The sequence below is a fragment of the Aphis gossypii genome, chromosome 1 (assembly GCF_020184175.1).
Source record: "Aphis gossypii isolate Hap1 chromosome 1, ASM2018417v2, whole genome shotgun sequence".
Classification (NCBI taxonomy): Eukaryota; Metazoa; Arthropoda; class Insecta; order Hemiptera; family Aphididae; genus Aphis; species Aphis gossypii.
Genome location: NC_065530.1, coordinates 16,569,607 through 16,595,160, shown reverse-complemented (window position 1 = coordinate 16,595,160; position 25,554 = coordinate 16,569,607). Strand labels below are relative to the sequence as shown.

Genomic DNA, 25,554 nt, shown 5'->3' with positions numbered 1-25,554 from the left:
GTGGGTGTCCTTCAACAATATTTCAGTTTTAGTTTTCTAATATTGGTATATATTTCGTCTCAATGTTTAATATAGTATAAAATATACAACTATGTATATTAGTAGTAGATTTGATAATATTTAAATTATCAAATGCCGTTCTTAAATTGTCCGGTTAAATGTCAGTTAAGACTAACCGGTAGAATTCTATCTGAAATTCTACTGGTTAGCATTATCAGACACTAACATTGTAAGAACATCCCTAATTCGTTTAGTAAAAAATACATTCATATTATATAATATTATGATTTTTGTGTGTACTGTGATTCTTCGCTTATATATAAAGAAATATTACACAACGTGGTGTTCTTTTATTTGTAATTTATATTATAGGAGTGTGTGTAAAGTTTAAATGATATATTATATGGGCGCAACCTGCTACGGCGTAATATTAAACTAGCCTACTATCTAATGATTAATGTTATCTCTGCAGACCGAGTTGTTTGTTTTATCATTTTTTCTTTTTTTAAATCAATCATATTTATTTCTTAGTTCTCTCTGTCCTTCCTTACAAGACAATTTTAAAAAGTATACTATATCTCCATTATTTATTTTATTGCTCATTCGTCTATATATATATAATTCACTGTACATTTTAATGTCTGTTTATAGATCGCATTAACATTACTACTAAAAATAATTATTGTATATTTTATGTACATGTATCGTATAACATATTTTTTTTTTGCAGGAGTGTAAAAGTTTTCTATTGAAGTCCAAAGCTGAACGTTATTTTATTTTTTTATATCTTTTAAAACGTTTAATGATATAGTAATCGACAATGATTATAAAATATTTATGATAAAAGTTAAATTGAACTGTATGTGACATGTGTTACACTGTTACACCGTCTACACTAAAGTGTGAGTAGCATGACTTTATATTATTTTGGAATAAACTATTCGGGTATTTAGGAATTGATGATTTTACTCAAATCCAAAACAGATTTTACCTTATTAAAAACGATTCTATTATGTTTTTACCCACACGTTTAACTAAAAACTAATTTAAGTCAATAGTCATTTAAGAGGTTCTGAACACAAGTCGGCATCTACAGTGTTTATCATTTACCCGCTCCCGTTCGCTGCACCTTCAGAATATTCGATATTACAATATGTCAAGCAAGTGAAAACAACCGGGTGAGCTGCTCACGTAGGCTCGTTACTCGTGAGAATACTCCAAACGCTGACACCGACATAATATTAAGTACCACATGATATGGTATCAGAGTCTGAATAGTGCACTCGTGTTTTAATACAAATAAAATATCATAATATCGAGAATTCGCAATCCGATGCGATTATTTAATTAACAACGCAGCCTAAAAGTAACATATTAAGTAATTATATTATATTATAAATATATAATAATATTATATTGTGCGAAATAAATTATTACATTTTAATTTTTAAATTAGTTTAAAATTCTAAAAATGTATGGGGAGTAATTATAATCAATCATTGAAACATAACCCTAACCTATCGATAAATTAAAATGTAATTGTTTTTATGTTTAATTAAAACGTTTAATTGAAACCGTAATTGTTTATAGGTACACAGAATAACATATCGGTAATTTTTCTGTAGGTACCTACTGTATGTAGTAATGTAGAATAATTCAATAATAAATAGATGGATGTTTTGAAAAAGCACATTCAGAAATAACAAATCAATAACAATTAAAATATTCTTTGTACTCATGATTAATATTTTTATGATTTTTTTTTTTAGGAAGATAATTATAATACATACAAATATATACATTAGACATGGCTGCACAATACACAATAGCAGCAGGTAGTGTGGCAAATAATACATTATTCTATCTACATTAATACATCATAATAATAGCTTTTGAAATTCCAATGCCCATTGATCTATGATTTTGTGTGCACAAATCTATAAAAACAATAAGATTTATCTAAAACCAATAGGTATAATATGCTTTAAAATTTAAGTAAATTCTTTTATTTTACTTAAATTATACGTTTGACATACCCCTTACTCCACTTATAATACCTTCGTATTTGCATCGTGTCGCATTTACCTATGTTTAGTTTCAAATGTTCCAATCAAACTATCAAAATGTCTAAGTAAATTTTGTACCAAATATTGTATTATATAATATCAATTGACTAATGTGAAAATGGGTTTTATGTACATAAGTAAACAAATTAAAGTTAAAATCTTATCTTTATGTTTGTATGTACTATATACTACTATTTATATGTAATTATTTAACCTGCAAAAAGTTATAACCATAAAATATTCAGAAATGATTTTATCATACTATATACAATATATTATTCAATTTAATGATTAAAATATTATAATACCTAAATAATATTATTATGTATGTATTGTATATTTCAATATTTGTATCGCGTAATATAAAATTTAGTAAAATACGATTTGATAATTCGACAGCATTCCACCATGACTTTATGTGTTTGTTTTTCTACATTCTTACTTAAAAATTCTTAAGTTCTTAAATATGTATCGTTGTATCTAACACAACATTTAAATTTAAAAATTGTATTGAATCATTGTATTTTCACGATACGTAGATAAAATAACATACCTATTTTTAAATACATGTTATTCCGATATATCACATATTACCTATCATACAGAGCAGCGATAATAACAAATTATAGAAATAAATAGGTAATAATAAGCTTATGTTTGATGAATAATAATTAATAAGTTATTAAGATATAATTTTTGTTGATTTTTTTACTCGACATACGAACTATGTAGTGTGACTCGCCATAAAACAAGTTAGGTATACCTATACTAGGTATACTATAATATTACTTTACAATCATGAATTCATAAACTATTATAAAGTAAACCGACCGACCATACCGATACGCGAACCATAATATTATATAGGTTCGATGACTGCCGTGTTAACGAAATAATAAACATCTCTCCCTCTCCATAGGTTCTTTAATGTAATATATTTATATGGATATATGTAAACACAGTACACTGTCGCAACAGCATCGAAAATTATGACTTGTACAATATATTCACAGACAATTTTATGCCAATGTCGCAGGCCCGCGACAGTCACACACGGCAGTGGCTTGAATAAGTAGGAGAGAGCTGTAGGTATACTGCGCAGTTGGTATTTTTGCAGTTATATTTTACTCCATGGAGCGGAATCGTGTATTATTTTACCTTCATATATATTTGGACACGCAGTCGCCGCCAAAAAGTCATCTCGGCCGACCGTAGATTGCTATATTATTATTTTGACTCGGTAGATGTTTTAATAGGTATTCACTCATAATTATTATTTATTATATTATGTATTTGTGTCTGTAGTACCCATATGATGTATGTAATAATTAATAACTATAATAAGTTACTTTAGATAATAATTATTGATATTGACTGTAACCAAGTCGGGATCAAGACCTTTAGGAGTTCAGGGGCAGGTTCTTGGTTATGTGGGCCAACATCAATGGAAAATAGTTCTGCTTTTATTCTGTTTGAACTTTATATATATACCTAATATTTGGCGATTTTGCGTACACAAAACTTTATAATATTACTCACTAAAATAATAACAATATATCAATAGACAATAATATCTCCATCGATAAATTATACATGGGTATTACATTTTAATTTAATACTTAAAATAATTCATGACATTAGTATTTATTATACTCAATACTTTCATCAAATTTATAGTAAGGTTCTAATAAAATATTATTTTTATATAAAATTACTATTTTCAATAAAAAAAAAATTATAATTTAATATGTACAATTTGTTTAAAATTTAAAAATCCAGTCATTTACGGATTTTGTTGTTCATGGTTTCCCTTTTTTCTTCTCTGTTCCGCCGAGGTGATTTTATGTTTTATAAACATTATCATAGGTCAGGTATATATTTAGGTTATATATTTTTTATTTATCGGTATACATTACGTTATTGGTGTTGTCATCGTCGACACTCGCCGCGGCCCACTTCCGGGGAAAAAATAGTATGTAAATTCCAAGTACACTCAACAGTCAAAAACACGGTCTCGGGTAAAAAACGCGGAAGATTGCGGTTATACATACGACATACATACTGGTATTTTCATACCGGCCAATAGCATTACATTTTTTTCCCATTTGACTTATCTCAGAACGATTTAAATTATTTTTTACTATAAAAAGTACAATATTATAATGACCACCACTCGATAAAAACGCTGTTAAGCCGACACGACACCATACGGGCCACTCACAAATGCGGCCCCCCCTCCTAAGGGGTCTTCTCCCTCCTAATCCGGGTGTTCTGACCGTAACTAATAATATATAGTTATTAATATCATCAATCGTATTACGTATAATAGTACGACATACCTATCGACGGACGACTTTACGATTGCCTTCGGCCCGGACCGCGTTCCCACCGATAACAGTTTACGGGGGGTGGGGGAAAACCGTTGTTTGTGGCGAACGCGCGGGATTCGCATGTGCCCGCGCTACGTCGACGCTGCTGACTGCAGTGCTTCTGCTTCAGCGCAACGTGTTCGGTGTCGTAGTCTTCGGGTTCTGTGCGTTTGTTCTTATCCGGTTTCCGCGTTCGATCGAGACACGGTGTCTTATCGCGCCAACATCCGATTTCGGTTTACGGTCGTTCGGTTCCACCGATCGGAAATAATATATTATTTTATTGATATTGAGTGAAATTAAAATCCGAGTGCCGACGCTTGTGACCGTGAAAGATGAACGACCGGCCGTGGGCTGCGATACCATCATCGTCGTCGTCGCCGTGACCCGGGGACACGATTAGTAACATCGCGACGACGGGATACGTCGAAGGTATGCTAAGGAATAATATATTAGTTAATTAATAGTGGTCAATATAGTGCCCACGCCACGGTCGGTATTGTAAATATAAGTGTCGTGTCGTAGTGACCGGGACGACGGGTTGGGCAGTAATAACTGCTACACGTTATGTCGAACGACTAACAACAATACACTAAATAATAATTTTATGCTCCTATCTAAGTGTAATGCGCGCATGGCTTACCTGAATGTATCCCTATGAGGTCGGGATTCCAAGGTCCGGGAATTTTTTCGCCAAATAATCGCGGATCTATCAGCCTGAATGTTAAGTGGTCGTAATTATTTTTTTTTAGTGTTTGAAAAACTATTATGTAAAACAGTAGGTAGGTAGATATATCGAGTTTTCTCGTGAGAAGTAAGCGTAATATCAACGTCGTCGCACTTGCGCACGATACGAACAATACCATATTATAGTGTACCTAGTATTATAAAGCCTGCCAAATGCTCTGCGGATATATACTAATATACTAACTGCGGTAGTATTGTTTACTTCGAGTCGTAAAATCACTCGACACGAATTTTTCTACAGATAAGGAAAAAACCAGTTTTTTTTTTTACCAAGAAATTACTGATATTTACCTGAACGTTTTATTTTTGTTACATAATATTACCTATACTTCATTTTCAACATAATATTCTTACATAGGTCATACCATTTGTAATATTATGGATTGCTTTATGGATGTTGGATAACATGGAGTCTCCCATATGAATTATTGATTTTTGGATGATTTTTCCTCCTATCTAACAGCCCCCACCCATATTGCACCATGTGCATTATGCATTATGTTCGTGAACAGACCGTAATATCGTAGAGACGGATTATATTCACAAGTGTGTTGTCTGGCATCTACTTTATGAAAATAATTCATCAACGTAGACTAACACTTGTTTATAGAAAACATTCAAATTTGAAAAGCACTTTTAGATCCGTCAGTTACCATTCGTTGCTCATTGAAAATAAGCTAGATAGAATAACAAAGTACTTACATACTTCAAATTACAAAATTATAAATATGGGACTTGTACCTGTTTTTCAGGCTGCACTCATTTTTTTCAAACAAGTATAATTACTTATTCTTATTGAATCTTCATAATCAGTGTTATCATACAAATATGTAACATGTCTATGGACTATGATTGTTAATTTTTTAACCTATATTTCAAAAGGTATGTTACTCATTGAATTATAAACATTTTATATGCCTGCATCATAATATCGTCTGTATGGGCCTATTCAATTAATCAGCTAAAATATGCTGTATAACTATTTAAATATTGTATACACTAACTAGGTAATTAAGTTATCTATTCCTCTACATCTTTCATTAGTCGATATTATTTCAAAGAATTAGAGAGTAATAAAATTAAATAGTCAGAGTATATTGGATGCAGTATGTATTATGAACAATTATGATTTCTATAATAAATTTAATTTTTGAATACACGTACATTTTTATGTATAATAATATTGGTACGTGGTGTTTAAGAACCCATAGTAGATCATCCCGTTGCAACAGAATTGCATATTATTATGAAAGAAATATTGATATATATATTATATATATTTCATTTTCGTGACTATAATAATAATTAAAGGATTTTGACCTTCATCTCATTACAAAATAGTTAGTTATGTTTTAATGGACAATCAAGTGTAGACAAAATAAAACCTTGATTATTATACGACTTGTCAAAATATGAAAAGTATACAATACAATATTTTTTTTTAAATAAATTATTTATAGATTCTATGTTATAACTTATAAGTCATTATTTAATAATTATTCAAACATCGATAGAATGTGGTAAAAATATAAATTATTTTACGTTAGGGATGCGTTATTTTGTACATTGTACGTTATAAATTCGCCAGGGGACATTTTCGTATTATTCAGCTGATAGGTTGTATTAGTTTATTTATTTACTCAGTTTGTTACTATTTATAAGGTAAAGTAGATATTTAAGTTCTATATTATATTTATTGTTTGAATAGTCGAATATCAGTAGTGATAGGTGAGTAGTATGCGACAAGTGACAAGTGATGATTAATCTGAGTTATTCTGATGATAATTTGTAACTTGTATACACAATCTCTTTACTAAAACATAGTGAATAATGAATATAGTAGAGAAGTACCGGAAGTACGTGTATTATCATTTATTATGAACACAAAATTATAAGTGTTAAAACTAATCACATTATGAATAGTCAATAGAGCGTTTAATTTATCCACTTATACCTGTTTTTAGTATATTATGGCGTATTATGACAAATTGATAAATCATAATAAAATATTATTAACTTATTTTATTTGATGACTAACCCCTTAATATATGATTTTTTTTTGAAAAGTATTTATCTATTAACGATTGTTTTTGTTGCTAGGAATGTGACAAAAATTATCTGATAATTTTTTTGTACCGTTAAATTATACGTGTATTGCTAATTTTCAAATATTTAACTATAATCAAATATTACGATACAGATACTTACTTACTATTTATTGGTATACGCACGGTAAGATTATGGCTTCTAATTTCTACACACATCTACAAACCGTTTTGAAAATAACTTAACTACCTATCTATTGTAATTTATAACCGATATATTTACATTTAAAGTATGTGCGGAGTGAATTCAGACCTCGATCACAACCATTGCATTTATGGTATTATTATTATTATTATTATTATCATTAGAATTTAGAAGCTTATATTATATTCGTTTCGTTTAGAAAATAATAACAATAGTGTTGTATGCATACAGAAATGCGACGGGTGGTCGGTGGGTATGTAATTCTTTATTATTATAATTTATAATATATGAACAGACGAAACCATAAATGTCATGAGTTAAAGCGGTCATTTTTTTTTAAGTCCAACTTGTTTACGACTTGTACGAGTTCGATCACACGGGTGTGTTGACCCGCGAACAATGTTAAGTTCGGTGTATAGTTTCCGGGATGGCTATAATATATTATGTATAATACGTCTTATTCTACGGTTATGGGCACTTATTCTAATATGGTGCTCTTGAAGAGCGTCACGTGGTTACACGATCTAAAGAGGAATTGCCGACATTTGGTGTACCGCGATACGATCTGGAAGTTTCGGAGCCCATATTACTACTATTGTATACTGTTATTTTGTCCCCATTAATTGATACCAGCCCGTTTGCTACGAAAATAGTCGTTCAATATGCCGTAAGTGCATAATAATATATTATAAAATAATGGAACAGAAATATTTTATATAAGGTCGAGATCCGATTTATCGGTACGATCAGTATCGTCGAATGCGTAGTTTCTCTCCGAGTTGATGTGTGTATTTTTTATTACACGTGCGGCGGATTATCCGTTCGAGGAACTGTTTGTCAAAAGCTCGTGACTTTTGGTAGCAAATTGGACATGCACAGTTGGTAATAATCGGTTAAGATTAAATAAGAATTTCGGTTAAAAAGAAATAGTACGTATTACGAAGTTTGACAAAATCGTTTGGTTATTTCGAGAATTTAGTGCACGAGAGTCTAGTGATAAAAAATGTCATCTGCATCAACATATTTTTGATCAAAAAACATAATATTGAAAATTCAAGTGATCAAAATGTTATATAATCGAAATAATTATATATTATACTATTATAGTCAAAAAATATATAAAAGTATAAAATATATTATATAGGTATCAAAAAAATATTAAGTTTAATATTTAAGAAAAAAATTAATCAAATTGTTATCATGCAATTAAAAAAAAAATCTAATTTTAAATATTGAGCTATTTTTCTTAAGTAATCCAATAAACCATAACCGGGATCATCTATGAGCTTTTATTAGTATATTGTGGAATTGTACTATTATCTTGTTTACTATCTCAACTATTATTATTTGTTATAACTTAAGGTATGTTTGTCAATTTTACTTTGACCAAAAAACCCATTCGACCACAAAATATTTCAACCATGTGTTTTGCGACTAAAAAGTAATTCAATCACCACACTTTTGACCCAATGAATGTCTCGATACAGTAGAGTGATTTACGTGGTTTTGATATACTATGTTATTATTATGTATCACGTACCTATCTTCAGTCATTGAAGTTTTTTGGGTGTTAGATTAAATATTTTTTAAATTAAACTGCAGTTTATGAATCAAAAGTGATCAACGACATTGTTAATCCTAAAAAAAAAAATATTGATGTTATATATTTTATAATATATATACTAATTATATAGTATAGCAGGTACTTATATATATATGATAAACATAAAATAATTAATACTTTGGTAATATTTTTATTATAATTTATTGGTTATCCGGTCGTCGAAATATTTTGCGAGTAATATTATGCGTACGTATTACTTATCCAAGTAGTACCTATACACATCCATTTTTATTTCTGGAGTTTTTTGTCATTTAAATATTATAGCCCACTCCTCTCACTCATGAGATACTTTTTACGCCATCATTGACTAACGGGTTACTTTAAATACTGTAGAACCGATAAGTTGACGAGATGAATAATCAGAGAATAGATTATAGACATTGTGGAATACCTGAATGCTGTTATATACACAGAATATTATAAAATATACTATATATAATTTTCTATTTATAGTGATGATATTTTTTTGTTTTCAAAAATATTTTCCACATAAAAAGAAAAATAGTTAATACATTAGAAACTATAATATTTGTTTAGTTCTTTCTTAAATATTTTGGACTTCCAACATACTACGCACCTATTGAATCTATTATACTTTTAATATAAATAGATTATTTTTAAAAACCTTCGAAGTCGAAACTAATCTGATTCCAGTAGTAAGTGAGGTCTGAGAGTTGAGAAACCCCATAGGTCATAATTCATAACTAAATGTTTCTATTGTTTTTATTAATTGCATTTTTTGTTTGTTTTTGAAACATTATATAACTGTGGTTTCACTATGGTCTCTTACTTGAAATCTGATTAGAGTCTTTGGCGACAATGGATCATATTGATACAGTTGAGACAATCCAATGAGTAAAAATGTTAAACAATTAATCTTAAAAAAATATTTATACATTTTTCTTATCGGTATAATCTTGTTTTCATAAACTTAATAAACAAAAGCCAAAATATCATGTATACAACAATAATGTTTTTTTTTTTTTTTACCAATATTGTTATGGTGATAAACATTTTGATAAAATAGTCAGGGTGTTCAGTAAAGAGTAGTGCTTAACTCTGTCCGTCGAAAAATTAGTCGATGACTGTATGTTTAAATATTCATCGATCATGAATAAATATAATCTATAAAGTAATTGACCTAATCTAAACAGAAAAATAAAATAAATACCAATGGTATAACGTTTGTTGAAAAAATAAATAGAAGTAGAATGCACTTTTTTATTATAGCAATTAAAGCTGAAACCGTATTTGGTCGATACTGCTACTTCGTGTTATCCCAGAATCTGGGGTTGTCGGATCGAAATCACTTTCGGCCTTAGGGCTATAAGATGAGTCACATTGCTTGGTCAATAACGAATGAGTCATTACTTGTTAAGCGGGATGTTTATTCCGCGGGAATTCCCACATTGGACATTTCATTATTGAGTATTGAGTTTATTTTATTAGATACCTACCAGTTAAGTATATAATATTATAAACTCAATGTTTTTATACGCCTATTGAATGTATAACTATTTAGTCGAGTATTTAGTTCACGTTTTGTTTTCATAGTCTGCGATATTTTTAAAACTACAATAATTCGTAAATTAACGTGATTCATTTATTTATTATACCTATCGCATCATCGTCACCATCATTATAATTATATAATAGTATGAAAGTGTATTTAGATCTCGAATCTTCTGGTTTGGCACTAGGAATACATTCGTAATTGTGCCAAACGGCGTACGAATATCTGTATGTAAGTCACGTATATATGCACCGGGCCTGTGTTTGTTTTCGCTTATTTTTTTTAATACTAAATATTAAATAAAATAGCTCTATAAGTTATCACTTATCATTACGTTAAACCATCACGTTCACGCAAAATCACAACCTCTGTTCAAATGGCATGTTTCCCACCCGATTATATTGTGATAGCCGTACGTGCCGTTTAAGAGTCGTTGACGACTTAATTAAGGTTTGAGAAAATACACAGAAATATTAAACAATCGTTTAGTAAATAAGACGAATTAGTAAAATAGTCGATTCAATTAAAATTATTAAAATAATAAGGTAAAATTGTCGAGTGAACCAAAAATTACCTAATTTTGAAAAGACAAATAAATCTTTCCTTATCCTTCAAATATAATATCTACAAAAGTATTATATAAATAGTTTTTCCAAATACACATAAAATATATAGTAGTTCCTTATGTAAATTTTTTATTTAATAGTTTGGGCTGCAATATTTATAAATAATAAGCTATAAAATTAAAAGTACTTATATTCTTCATAAAAAGAAATAAAAACTTAAATAATTGATTACGTATATCTATGACTGGTATTAACATTCAATATAGTCAATATAATTCAATACTCATTACCTTGTTATTACTGTGTCTGTCACCATACTTGTATTAAGGCCGTTGTAATAATTCTAATATCTCTTTTTTTATTTTTACATTACCTATAGAACTGATTATCGTGTTCAGACGTGTACATTATTTTTGTGTGGTGAGCGGAGGAGGATTATCATGTTAAAATTTGAATGAAAATATGACTCAAAATTAATCTATATTTATATAAAAATATTTAATGAGTATTGGTATTTAACACAAATATACCTAACATAAAACATAATAATATAAGCAATATTATATGCTCAATAATTTCCATCAAATTATAGTGATATTATTAGTAGATGCATCTCTAAATGAATAAGTGTAATTTTAATATTTTATTTAGATTAATTTGAAAACTGGATAAGTTCTCCCGCTCTTTTTTGTGCATATATTACCATAGATCGCCATCGAGTTCTGATATGGATGCGTTAAATTTTAACTATTGCATAATATTACGAAAAATGATACTGATTGAACACTGTGTATCAGCCTCTATTTCTTAGAATGTCCTATAATTTATTTAAACTACTAAAATTGTAATTTTTTCCTAATAGTAATACGATGTATGTAGAACTAATTTTTAACAAAAATATCGCATGTATATTATCTAAATAGTATTAAAATTGCAATAAAATTGTTGTGATTCAATTACAGGCTAATATTCTAGAGAATTCTAGAATTTTGTGAATTGATAAGTGATCTAAGTGGCTAAAATTAATCTTAATATTTAATTTAGTCTCGAAGTTTGGGTTATTGTTTAAAGGAAAGGCTATATTATAGAATAGTAACTATACCTACATCGTAGGTGCAGTTAATCGCGGAAGTGGTTGATATAAACTTTCCTGATAATTGTGATCGTAGACTTAGGCCAAACATCGTGTGACCAAGTGAAAACTCGATATTATCCGAATATTGCATCGACGTAGAATTATGTACATATTGAGTGTTGCATAAGTGTAATGTTTATGTTATCACGTATACCAATTATTCAAAAAATATTAAGAATTCAACTTAAACGAATGAAAGGTTGAAACCGTCGTTGAGTTCCGGATGTGAAAACCGACGGACCGTCATCATGACCAAAAATTATTGATGATCTTTTCCCGGTGGTGAAGTAATACTGCTCATGTCTAGTAAGTCCCGAAACTAACATGTAGCGGCAACTTGTGTTAAAACTAATAAGCGTCGCGGCATGTTATGTTTTCTCTTAGCACGCGTACACAACAATCACTGTTGATACATGATAAATATTATAATAATGAAATGCAAATGTGTTAAGGAAGCTATTTACAGCGAAAGAAAAAAACCGTTGTTCACACACGCCAAGTAGCTCAAAATATCAGAGGTTCGTGTTCGCTTAGTCTTTATAACGGTTGCCCCTGCAAATTTTAGTAGACTTCATATTATTATTATTATAATACATATAGTCGCAGAACACGCCGATTTGTGACGGCGCATGACTGTAATAATAATAATAATAATAATAACAACTATAATATAAAATATTATTGACAATGTTTCCTGTGCAGATTGTATTCATAGGTAGTCCGGTTTTGTCGTTATCGTGAAAGTTCAAAATTTTTTTTATAAACATAATACATAACTTTCATAACAGTTTCACTGTAATACGCCACTTTTGTCAGTATATTTATACTCGTTAATCGAATCTAAGCTTAAACAAATTTTCTGTAAAACGATCCATTTTAGTTTTATTATTTTTTATAAAAAAAAAAAAGTAAAAAGAAAATTGATAAAGAATTTAAAAACTAGTTTGTATGTGTAAAAACGGAAATTTATTTTTGTTAAAATATATAATATATATAGTATATTATTGTTCATTTTATTTTTTTTCGTAAAATTTAAATGAAATATATTTTTATTTAGTACCTTGGTATTTATTTTTTTTAGTTATTAAAACTATATCGTGATCCATTTCCGAAGTTAACATGAACCAAATTAGGTCGTGACTGGCCATCCAGTGAGAGACTGGTTGGAAAATCAGTGTGATCATAGACATATTAAAAATATAAAAGTTAATATGTCTATGAGTGCGATAATATGTTCTTTTTAAATATACTACACACAAGTTATATTATTTAACACTATATATGCATAACACTTTATATGTGTACAAATAATAGCTGCTGACAAAGTTCCAATAAAGTGAATCTTGGATTTTAAACAATTAGATTTAAAAAATATAAATTAGTTTGATAGACAATAGAAATTAAAAATAATTTTTAAAAATGAAAGAATTTCTCATTTTTGAGTTTTTGTCTTTTAATATAATAATGTATGATGAATTTAAATCACGTTGATAATATTAATAAATTAAAAAAAAAATACTTTAAAGTTAAAAATATAATATTATGAACATGCTAAATGTGTTAAAAACAAAATCGATAATATTAATAATATTATTAGGTGCTAATAAAATGTTTTTATAAAAATTATAAACGATATATAAATTTAAACATATTGTAGATACTTTACGTATATCAATGTATTACTTAGATAGTAAAATCATTATAATTTGTAAAATAATTATCATATTTTGTATTACCATAATATATACAAATTATGATAAAATGCTGTATCGCCTGTTTCCGAATAAATAAAAATAAATCCCTGACCTAAAATATTTTGCTTCGTTAACAAATTGTATCGCTTGTATGCGTTGACATAAAATTCTTCAATGTATAATTTTAATGAAGTATACTAAATGTTATAAATTTGAAAATATTTTAAAATAACACGGTAGAATTGATAAAATGTGCTTTCAAAAACTTTGATAATTTGTTAATGTAAACGGATACTAAATGTATTCCACTAATAAACACTCAGGATTAAATTAAAAAAAAATAAGTGCTGTTAAAAATTTGTTTTGAAAGGCAAAACGAATACGCCAATTCAGTTAAATATAATGCAATTATAAATTATAACATTTTGTATATTAAATTTGAAATAATTGTGTTATGTAATAGGAGGCACCCTTTATAATGTATCTACTAGATGTTGTACCTGACGTTAGTGACATACTTTAAATTTTTTAGTCCATTTTTATTTTCGAGATGATTTTATAAATCAAACATTACTAGACAAAGTTATGAAAAATATAGATGGTTGATACATGTATCGTATGAATAATATATTATGTACCCATACTAAAATAGTATAACAATTGTTTTTTGATTCAAAATAAATAATAAGGGTTGAAATACTTAGGACTCATCGTACAGTTTTTTCATTCGTAAAACCGATAAGTAAAAGTACAAATATATACTTAAATTGACATTTACTCCAAGTATGTTGCATTCTTTCATATATGAATAACCGATATAATATATTTACATACATATTTTACATGCACTATTTGCGTTGTATACCATAATATTATGTTCCATTCAATATCGATATGTGTTTTATAAAAATCGACAATCCAATATTATATGCCTACGAGTATTAAAATGAAAGAAAAAACTTGTTTTCCCCTGTGTTTCTAAAACCATTGAATTGAATAAGTCTAGTTAATGCCTGCTTATCAATTGACCCGCGACCGTTCTCCTAAATCATATTATCTTTTATTCGAACATCGGCCAATACAAATACTATTTGACCACTATAAAATGTAAAGCTACATAATGTTATAGTATACGCCAAGTGAAAGAGAAAATTCGATCATTGGATTTTAATTTATGTTTCGACGGTGCAATACATTGGCCAGCAGAATATTAAATTAATATGAGATTGGATTTTCAATGACATTCAGCGGTGGGTTCTCACATAATATAATATACGATATACCACAAGTAAAGTATAGTTACGGTACTTTTGAAGACTCTCTCGTATAATAACAACGACGCATAAGTGCATAACTGGTATCTTCTAATTGGTAAACGGTAATAAATTATATTTTGGCTGTTGCACAACGATGAGTTTCCCTGCACACTAGTTCCCGCCTATTTTTGGTAGAGTGGATATTTTTCCCTCCAATTTTTTTAAGTAGATATCAGCTCATTCACAAGTAATAGGTATAATAATAACAAGTGACATTTCAAATTAATATTATAGCTTAAAAATAAGTGATGGGAAAAGAATCAAAAATCAAATACTTTTTATAAAATGTAGCATATTATTTTGCACGTAGAAAGATTTAGCCAGTTTTTATACTTACATAGAATTGTTTAGTTATTGAATTTGTTTTAAGTTATATTTTTACTTAATTTATTTACGTTGGTTAATTATTATTATTTTTTATTATTTTAACAGTACTTTTTATAGTTTTTGGTGTAAATATTATAATTAACTGATATTTTTATTTTATATTAATAATATAGAAGTTTTAATTACGTTTATAATATAGATTACACAGCAGTATTATAAAATATTTTTTTTTTCACAAATATGTACAAATATTGATATAATATTATAAGGTTAGTAAATTTTTAACAGTTAAAATAAAGTCATTGAGTTTATATTACAGTTGTAATTGTTTTTAATAATTTTTTTTCTGGTGCATTTTATCTATTACAATAACTCATAGTGTTTAATAATATTCAAACTGGATGTTATGCGAGTACATATTATTTGTTTACTGATCAGCTTTATTAAAAATATTTTTATTCTCCACATCGTTGTGTATAAAATAAATTCAATTAGTGTATCGCACATTCACAATTCACATTTAATACAGTCGAAACACGTGTACTGTGTATACGTACCGTTACAAGTGAAAATATAAAAAAAAAAAAATACTATTATTATTATTGTTATTGATTATTGTGTAATATTCATGAACATATTATTAGGTATGTATAAATTTAAAAGTATGCGAATAATAGAGTTTCTTTTCTTTTGAATCCGAGCTATATATTCGCAGGTACGAATTATAAAGCACACGTAACAAACGTTATTGTAACTTAAACTTATAAGTATATGTTGTTACAAGTAAGAAAAATGTTTAAAATGCCATAGGGAACTTTCTTAAAGTTAAGTAAATTCAAAATTACGCGATTTACACCGTCGTTCGTCCGATCGGACAACCGGATTTCCTAGTGGCGAAACGTAACTATAAGTTCATTGCAAAATCCTTATCGGTAAATGAGTCATGTCGCGGGCAAAAAGAAGTACACACACTATGCCATAATATGTGTGTAGTTATTATATTATAAAACTAGTTCAATGAGTAAAACGAATGTTATTCAGTCATATTAGACATCGGACAAATGTCTTCTTGCTCGACCGGTTGGATTTTTTTTTCGGTACACATAATATTATTATGTGTATATAATAGCTCAAACAAAAGTTTTCATTATCGGTCCCCGCGATTCAAGTTCAACGTCACCGCCTCGGGACGTTCTCCTCGCGCTCATCAGTCGTGACTCACGTTCCGGTTATTTTTCCGTCTCTAGTTTTGCTGCTGTCTCTCATAATACCTCCTACTTAACCGCGTGTACGATTATTACCATTACGAGCAATAATTGTTTCCGAATCATCGACGACGACGGGTATTGGCGTAATGAACGTTTAAATTTTTTTTGAAAAAAAATTGAATCATTAAACCGCTCGGTAGATACATAATCACGATGATACGGTATCGAGTTTAACTCTCGTTTGGCATTAATCGCCTCTGGCCTAGGGCGGGGAAATGCCGGGTGCGAATCGTGCGTAGAATCTTATTATGCGGTTATATTATTATAATGCATACCTACGAGGCCTATATGTGAGTCGTCCTGTCGGGTCTTAAACTAGGATCACTGCAGTGGTCCTAAATACCTGTTGTACCTATGTAGTATGTATAACGGGATCACGTGGTATTATCGAATGCTATGAGACGGGAGGAGAGAAAGTACAAGGTCAGTTGGTTGTCATCACTATACATGAATTCCTAAAAATAATATATCGATGGAAGATTTTTGTTTTTCTTGGAAATCGCAAACATTTTAGATTTGAATTAGGTAGTATTTGAATGATTTAGAAATATCCAGATATTTAATCATTGAGGTTAAAAAATATTATAAAGAATGTTTTCGTCGGTATCAAATTCAAACGGAAAAATAAAACTATATACAAACGACTGTATTATAATTTATAGTTGATTACGAATTATAACAGTTTAAGTGATGTCATTTTAGACACAACAAAAATTTATTTAGCTTATATTTGTCGTTTGAAAAATAATAGAAATAATATGTACAAAAATTTTAACTATAGGTCTGTTAAACAGATTATTTCAATAATTAAAAACAGTAATAATTATTATTACGTACTATATTAATTGCTATTTCAGTTAAATGTTTACATACATTTGAACATTATGTAACTTAACACTGTACAGGCTGATTCATCAAACATTGTTATCCCTTCTAAAATATGATTTACTAAATAAGGTTTTGAATAACTGATTTATTGATAAAAAAATGAGTGAGCATAATATATTTCGTGAAACATACTGTACCTATTAACATTTAGTACATGAAGATTATTATTGAAATGTATCTTTATAAACTAAAAAACTATTGAAATTTTAAATTAATCAAACATTTTAATGAACTCAATAAATTATTGTTAGATCAATTTATAGTGCACTGGAATATATTATAACAATGTATATCTTATTTTCATAGTATTTTTTTTTTTATCCCATCACTAACTTTTTTAAGGTTATTGAATTTGGTGTATAATTTTGTTTGGATATTCGATATTCACATTCGTGACCACAATATTATGTCATATTTATTTGAATACAAGGAAATCATAGAATTAACTTACATTTAAAATAATAGTTCATAATTAATACTTATTACCATTTATTAAATATACATTGTATATTGTAAATATATTTAATCAATGGTAATATTTTTATTTGTATTGGAAAAAGTTTTTTTATTAGCGATACTAAATTAACATTATATGACGTACCTATATATGTATAATGGTTTCGTAGAAGAATGTAAAACTAGTTATTAATACCGATACCCATTGCTTCTTTTAACAATACGTTTGGCACGAGTTAACTTGGCAGTGTTTATTGAAATAAGTTAACCATAACATTTTGCTCTGCATCACTGGTTGGTTAAGACTAATGAAAGATCACAATGTTTTATACCTAGTCAAACTATTTTTTTTCCATAAGCCAGTCCTTACTACCTATACTATACACCTAACTTCTTCTACTTCTTCTTATTGTTTTTTTTTCAATACATTTTAGCAAGTTCTTCGCAACATACATACTTCCTATTATATTATTCTCTTACATTTATTTTGAAAATAACAATATAGTATACTAGTCTATTGTATCACACAATACCTGAGGCTACAATAATTTTACTACGGTGCAATTTAATTTTCACTTTTACAATCTGAAATATCTCATCGAACCTATTATCTCGATAATCAAATAAGTATAATAATAAAAGAGTGAAAAATAAACCACTTCGTGAGAAATGTAAGGCACGCCTTATCGTTTTTCGCCGCATACAGTGAAGTAAAGTGAAGTAAAAATACATTAGACCCTGAAGAGAAAGGTCTAGGACAACGAGACTGCATATAGGTATATTATGTTTGTTTCTCCTCTTTCGAATTTCCTCCTACTATACATGCTTCAAAAATTGCTTCCACGGCAGAATCAGTGTCCGATATAATATATATATACGTAATATACATGCACCTAGTGGTTTATGATTTATGATTATCCTAAATATATAATATATAATCAGTGTTCATTGAAAACTGCAACTGTCATTATTGCAAGATTAGTGCTATATAAATGTGCCTACGTACCTGTATAACGAAATTTCTTCTCGAATTAGTGAAACTTTGACATACCTGAATACACAATATAGAATCACAATAATATGTAACGAAATATCTATTACAATGCCTAATTCTAATACTAATAATGTATGTGACCTATAGCCTAAAAGTCTGGGGACCTATTGTTGGAGAGAAAAAAAGAATAACGAAAAAAAAATATAGTTTGTAGTTCAGTTCAATTATCAAACATTGATTCGTTGAAATTAAATTATAATATAAATAGTTTGTTTCCAGAACCGTCAAATAAAAAATGTATAACAATTTCTTGGAAAATAAAATATGACGATGATACTAATAATGTATAGTATAAACAATAATTCATTCTCATAGTTTAATAGATTTTTTTTAAATTGTTAAGTATTCATCATCATTATTATTATGGCTGCAAAAGAATTACTTAATTATGGCATTTATGTATCTTTATTATAATTTTAAAATAAAGTATGATAATTGACCAATGTTAGAAGTAGAGGTCAATAATTGAAAACCTATTATTGTATAAATTATTAAGTGTAAACTGTAATGGAAGATGGTATTTTGCGCTCTAATTTTATTACTTGTAATTTGCGCCACCAATAAATACATTTTAGTACGTAAATAATTTGCGCCTAGTTGTACAAATATAACATGCATTTTCGCCATATCTTAATATTAATTTTGGTAATTTACGGCACTGCAGAAAATGAAATGGAATATGTAATTTGCAACAAACTGTTAACTTATTGGAATTTATCATCTGATAAATTTACTAATATCGTATCAGCTATACGATAATACCGACATATAAAAAATTTAGATTAATCTAATCTAAAAAAAAAATTATGAAGACTACAGACAAAAGAAAATTGATAGAAAACAAGTGATTAACCGCTCTACTGTACATTAGATGCTGTGTGGATCACTATATTTTATCATTATAAGAGTGTTAAATTTGAATCTAATGATAAGTATCATTGTATACGAAAAACGATTTTGAACGAGACTTCGCCAAAATTTTTTATCGATATTTATAAAAAAAAACAACTAAACAAAAATGAATATTTCAAATACCTATAAATAGCCTTAAAATAAGCGAAATATTTTGAAAATTAAATTATTTTAAAAAAAAATGTGAATCTTAGTAACTGGTGAAATTTTCAAGTATTTTAAGTATCTACTATAATATCTGTATGCACCTAATTTGCACCAATTGTGATATTTTTCAGAGATATGAGATCAATAGTTTTTTATATTAATTTCTATGTTAAAATAGATATAATAATAATAATAAAAAATTAATAGAATTCAATTATATAACATATTAAGTGGATATATATGTATAGTATTACGGTAGACTTAGAAATAAGGAAGTAAAAAGAGATGTACGAAAATAAATAGTAAGAGGAAACACATCCGTTTACTGTTTAGATAAATGTTATTAAAATAATAGGTAAGTGGTAACATGAGAATATTTATTTCAATTAATTTATATAATTAAATTCTTATTGCTGTTAGAAAACAGTTTTAACAATGGATTTTATTATTATTTTTTTTATATATAAATCAAGCGTATAAAGATATATTTCTTTTACTTTAATAGGTTTTATTTAATTAAACGTATAGTATAGTATAATATATATTTTAGACGAACAACAAACTTGGAAAGATTACGAGAGTATCTAAATTAAATAATTTTTTTTAGTATGTTGTTTTAACTGCGGATTAAAAATATTTTTGTGCGTATTATATTATCTAACAGAATCATATAGGTAATTAATAATTCATTTATGTATAAAAAGCGTAATATATATAAAAATTCTAATACGAGGGCCAAGAACCAAACATAGCATTCATATTATAATATATTCATGCACTACTAACACTAATGTCTAGTTTATTAATTTTAAATTGAGTTTCTAAAACGCATTGAATTCAGAATTACACTTATAAAATAATGAGTCTTGACTGGTACCTATACCATTACTACAGCAATAAGATATTAAGTATGATGTAAAGTGGACATTGCATTCGTTAATATTCATAAAAAGTCTACATTACACTATAATATATGGGTACCCAGTGATATTACCTACTTATATTGAATTTTAACATGCTCAGGTACAATATTTATAGTAACAAGATAGATTTTAATCTCTGATGCTTATGATATTTTAAAGTGGTAACTAATTTTTTAGTATTGCAGTAGTTATAAAAACTCATATAAAAATATATATTTATCGTACTAAAGATTTCTTGTGAGAAAACATGTTTTTTTCTGTGATACTTATTTAGTTATATTTTTTACTTACTGTTATATACATAATATTTTAAGAATAACATAGTTTTAACGTGACATGATAAATTATTTTTTATTATTGTATCGTTTTAAAAACGTTGAAATAAAATAGCCATTGTTTCCAATTTCAATGTTTGTACTACTAAATAATAACTCACATTAGCAAAGTAATAAATAATACAATAACACTTGCTGTATGTATAATATAATACCTATATAATATAATCTATGTATGCACACTTTTGGACTATTTTGCTATTTCCATTTATGTAATTCTATATTCTATTATCGCTTAATGTATTAATAATGAATTCAGTAGACAAGAAAATAACAATACTATAATGTACTATACCTTAGACCTAAGTTGGAACTATTCGATATTAAATATGACGTTGAGCTACCATTAGGATCATATCTCACTTCCTATTAATAAAACATTTGTCTTGAAGTCATTTGAGAGGTTCGTTCAACTGTGAACGAAGTATTTTAGAAAATTCAAATAGTGGATCAAATACACCCCCAAATTATTGTTGCTACACCACTGATCACCACCAAGTCATGAGTTACGATAATAAAGAGGAAATTAATTTAATAGAATTAGATTATTTGTTTTTATATTGTTAAAAATTAAGTTATCAGAGTAAGCTTATAAAGTTTGTTTCGTGATACTGATACATATAAAAGTAGAAGTTTTTTTAGATTCCTGTACTTTTTGATATATTTTGATGATTTTTTTTGTTTTTTAATTAAAATTATCATATTTTATTATAAACGTATTTTTAAATTATTGTCAACGCAAATTAATAATTTGATTTAAGTTTTTTCTACAGAATTAAAATTATTACACTGTCGTTTTGATAGATTAATTATGTTATTTTTTATAGCCTATCAAAGTTTCTAAATGTAAAATTATATAAATAATTTAAGATTGTTGTACTATATTTTTATTGCATATTTTTTTAGCCAATTCAATAAATATTATAAAATGTCATTTCTCTAATAATAATTTTATAATTTTAAATAAATTGCTTATTCCTCGGTGAAATAAAAATTCTACTGTATTTTTATCGTGAGATATAATGCATAAAAACTGTACCCACGTATTAACATCTTGATAGTTCTACTTCTGTTTTTTCGATTAGCATTCACAGTCCCGGTTCTGATGATTATAGTTATAATCGACGAGATCCTACTATTTTTGTTTATGGGTTTCAAATATTTAAATCTCTATTATTATTATCGTGCAACGGTATCATTTAACATCTTAGATCATTTACGAATGTATATGATCTAGGGGTGTCATTATAAAATCACGGAATGGTTTATCACATTATAATTAATCTGTTTTTCTATGTTAAACGTACAATAATATACTGCTCTCTTTCAAAACTGCAGAAATATTAGTATATTTGATAACTATTATTAATAATTATGATTAAAGCATAAAATGTTATTCAATATAAAAACAATATCATAATATTATTATTTAAATTACATTACATTGTTAGAAATGGGTAACTAATTTACAGCATAATAAAAACTTTCTAATCAATTAAAACAATAAAAATATGTACCTGCCTACCTAATTTTTAATTTTGTACTGCACACTTATCATTCTGTGCTGCATAAAGTATGTTAAGAGTTTAATCTCTGTCTGTGTGTTAGTAGGTTGAAGGTACTCTAAATAAATGTCAAATAGTGGTTATTTTATTATAAACGTTTTACCTAAATCATATTTTTAAAAGTTATTATTTTAAACTGAATAAGCAATTACTCTCTGGAGTATGGCACTGTTTACGAAAAATGAAGTTTTAATAATGTTCTGAACTATATTAGAAATAATGTAATATTTTATGCGTGTAAAATAATTTCAAAATACACACATTCTCAAGCTAACTGTAAGAGAGGTTGGGTAGGTTAGATTTTTAAGTCAAGTTTTGGACGTTAATTAATTTAGTTTAAAATATTTATCAAACCAATTTGCATGTACCATATTATTATAAAATTAATTTATCATATTTTTTTACAATATTGATTGTTTCATGTTTAGATATATATATATACGTATTTAAAATAAGTTCAAAGGTAAATACGATAAAGTATGAATTGTTCATTGTTGAAAACATTTAATTTGTTTCGGTAATAAGTAGGTATAGGTACTGTTATTTATTATAGAAATAAATTTAAAATACGATTGATAGTATTAAATTAATTTACCACCATAAGCAGAAGATAACATTTGAAGTAATGTTATTGAATCACCGTGATCACTCAAAACGGAAAAGAAAATAGAACCGATAAAGAGCAGTGTCGCGTAGAAACCATAAAAATTGTAGCAGTAGTATTTTTTTTTTTTTTAAGGATATACACCTGTAACACGATAACTAAAGAACTACTGGTGCATACCTTAAACGACACAGGCTGTTTAGCAATGAAATTTAACCCACACGAAGAAGGCTTCGGCGGTTTTTCCGGTGTTTACGCGTACGGAAAGATCTCAAGGCATATGCTATCATACTGACACAAAACCATCAAGGATGGGTAATGATATGTGAAAATATTGTTTTATAATCGGACGTGACGTGGCACGCGCTTGGAATGATAATATTATTATGTTATAACGTAGTATGATCGAATTAGGTACCTATAATATCCGAATGACAACAGTCCAGAGAAAGGTTCCGTCGAGATAAAAGTGACGGTGATGATAATGTTAATATTATTGAAATAACCGCAGGATGGTATTAAACAAAATATTGTAGGTACTTGTCTATAATATCAGAAAGCTTTCTCTACTTAAGATTAGTCTGGTAACGATGAATGAATATAACAATACTCACGACGTAAGAATTAATGGTAGGTAGGTATCGCGAGAATATTATGGACACATAATATACAAAATTCGTTGTCTAAACAGAATAAAAGAAAGAAAAAAAAACATTTGATAATAACACATACTCATCACCGCATGTTGCTTAACTAATGTTTATTTCTAACAAATTGCTTGAATGGAATATTTTAAATGATTATTGATTTGTTCGTCCAAAATTTCCTGCTTACTTTCTGCCTCGTTCTATGGCATTATATTGAATTGCTTGCATAATACAATTATTGATATATAACCGACGAGGATAAAATACAATGGTTGTACAACTTATACATAGAAACGTGGTCACTGTGAACGAAACAAAAATCATACATAAATATTTGAAAATAGTTGAAAAATCATAAAAAAGAAATTAGAATAGACAACTTATTGTAATATAATTTATAATGTAAGTTTAACACGTTAAATTTAAAACCAATACAACAAACATTACTATATTTGTAATATTAATATTTTTATTATATGTAACAGAAAACTATAAAAATATATATCTATATAAGTAAACAATTGTCAGCCAATGACCATAATGTTGAGACTTTTCTTATTAATAAAAAATTAAAATTGCAGTTATAACTACAGAGTTTACGTAGTACCGTCCAAAGATGTTATTATTTTATCGCACAATATAACAACAAGAAAACAAATACAAAAGAATTTTGAATATGGGAATAGAATAACATAATATTATTAATTATCAGTATTAAAAGTAATATTAAATATTCAATATAAACTTACGATCGATGTAAGTGACCGTATGTTGCAATAATGTTGGACAAATTTCTTTTTGTATGTTTAAATACCGTATAATTAATATTAAATACCATTTTTTATTGAACTTTATATAAAGTTTGCGCATATGTTTTTATTCGAATTTTCTTTACGTTTAATCAGAAAATACGATTAAGTGGATTTTTAATTTACTAGTCAATAAGTTAAAAATTAAAATATATTAATTAAAAAGTAAAAATAGTAGGTTAATGCAAAATACTTACAAACATGCACACGAAAAATGTACACGAGTACCTATGCGTAGTAATTATAACGGTAACGTATAATAGGAAAAGACTAATATTATAGGCTAGTAGGCATATATGATAATAATATTATAATTACTTATAAGTACTGACGCGCAAT

General features: G+C 27.6%; 1 protein-coding gene across 1 annotated transcript in view; it reads left to right on the top strand.

Annotated features, from left to right (window-relative positions):
* Window positions 1-4,451: 4,451 nt before the first annotated feature.
* Window positions 4,452-25,554, top strand: part of LOC114126222 (uncharacterized) — a 37,793-nt gene continuing 16,690 nt past the window's right edge. Inside the window, exon 1 of the mRNA XM_027990117.2 lies at window positions 4,452-4,867. The gene's annotated coding sequence lies outside the window, so the exon portion shown is untranslated. The remainder of the gene's footprint in view (window positions 4,868-25,554) is intronic.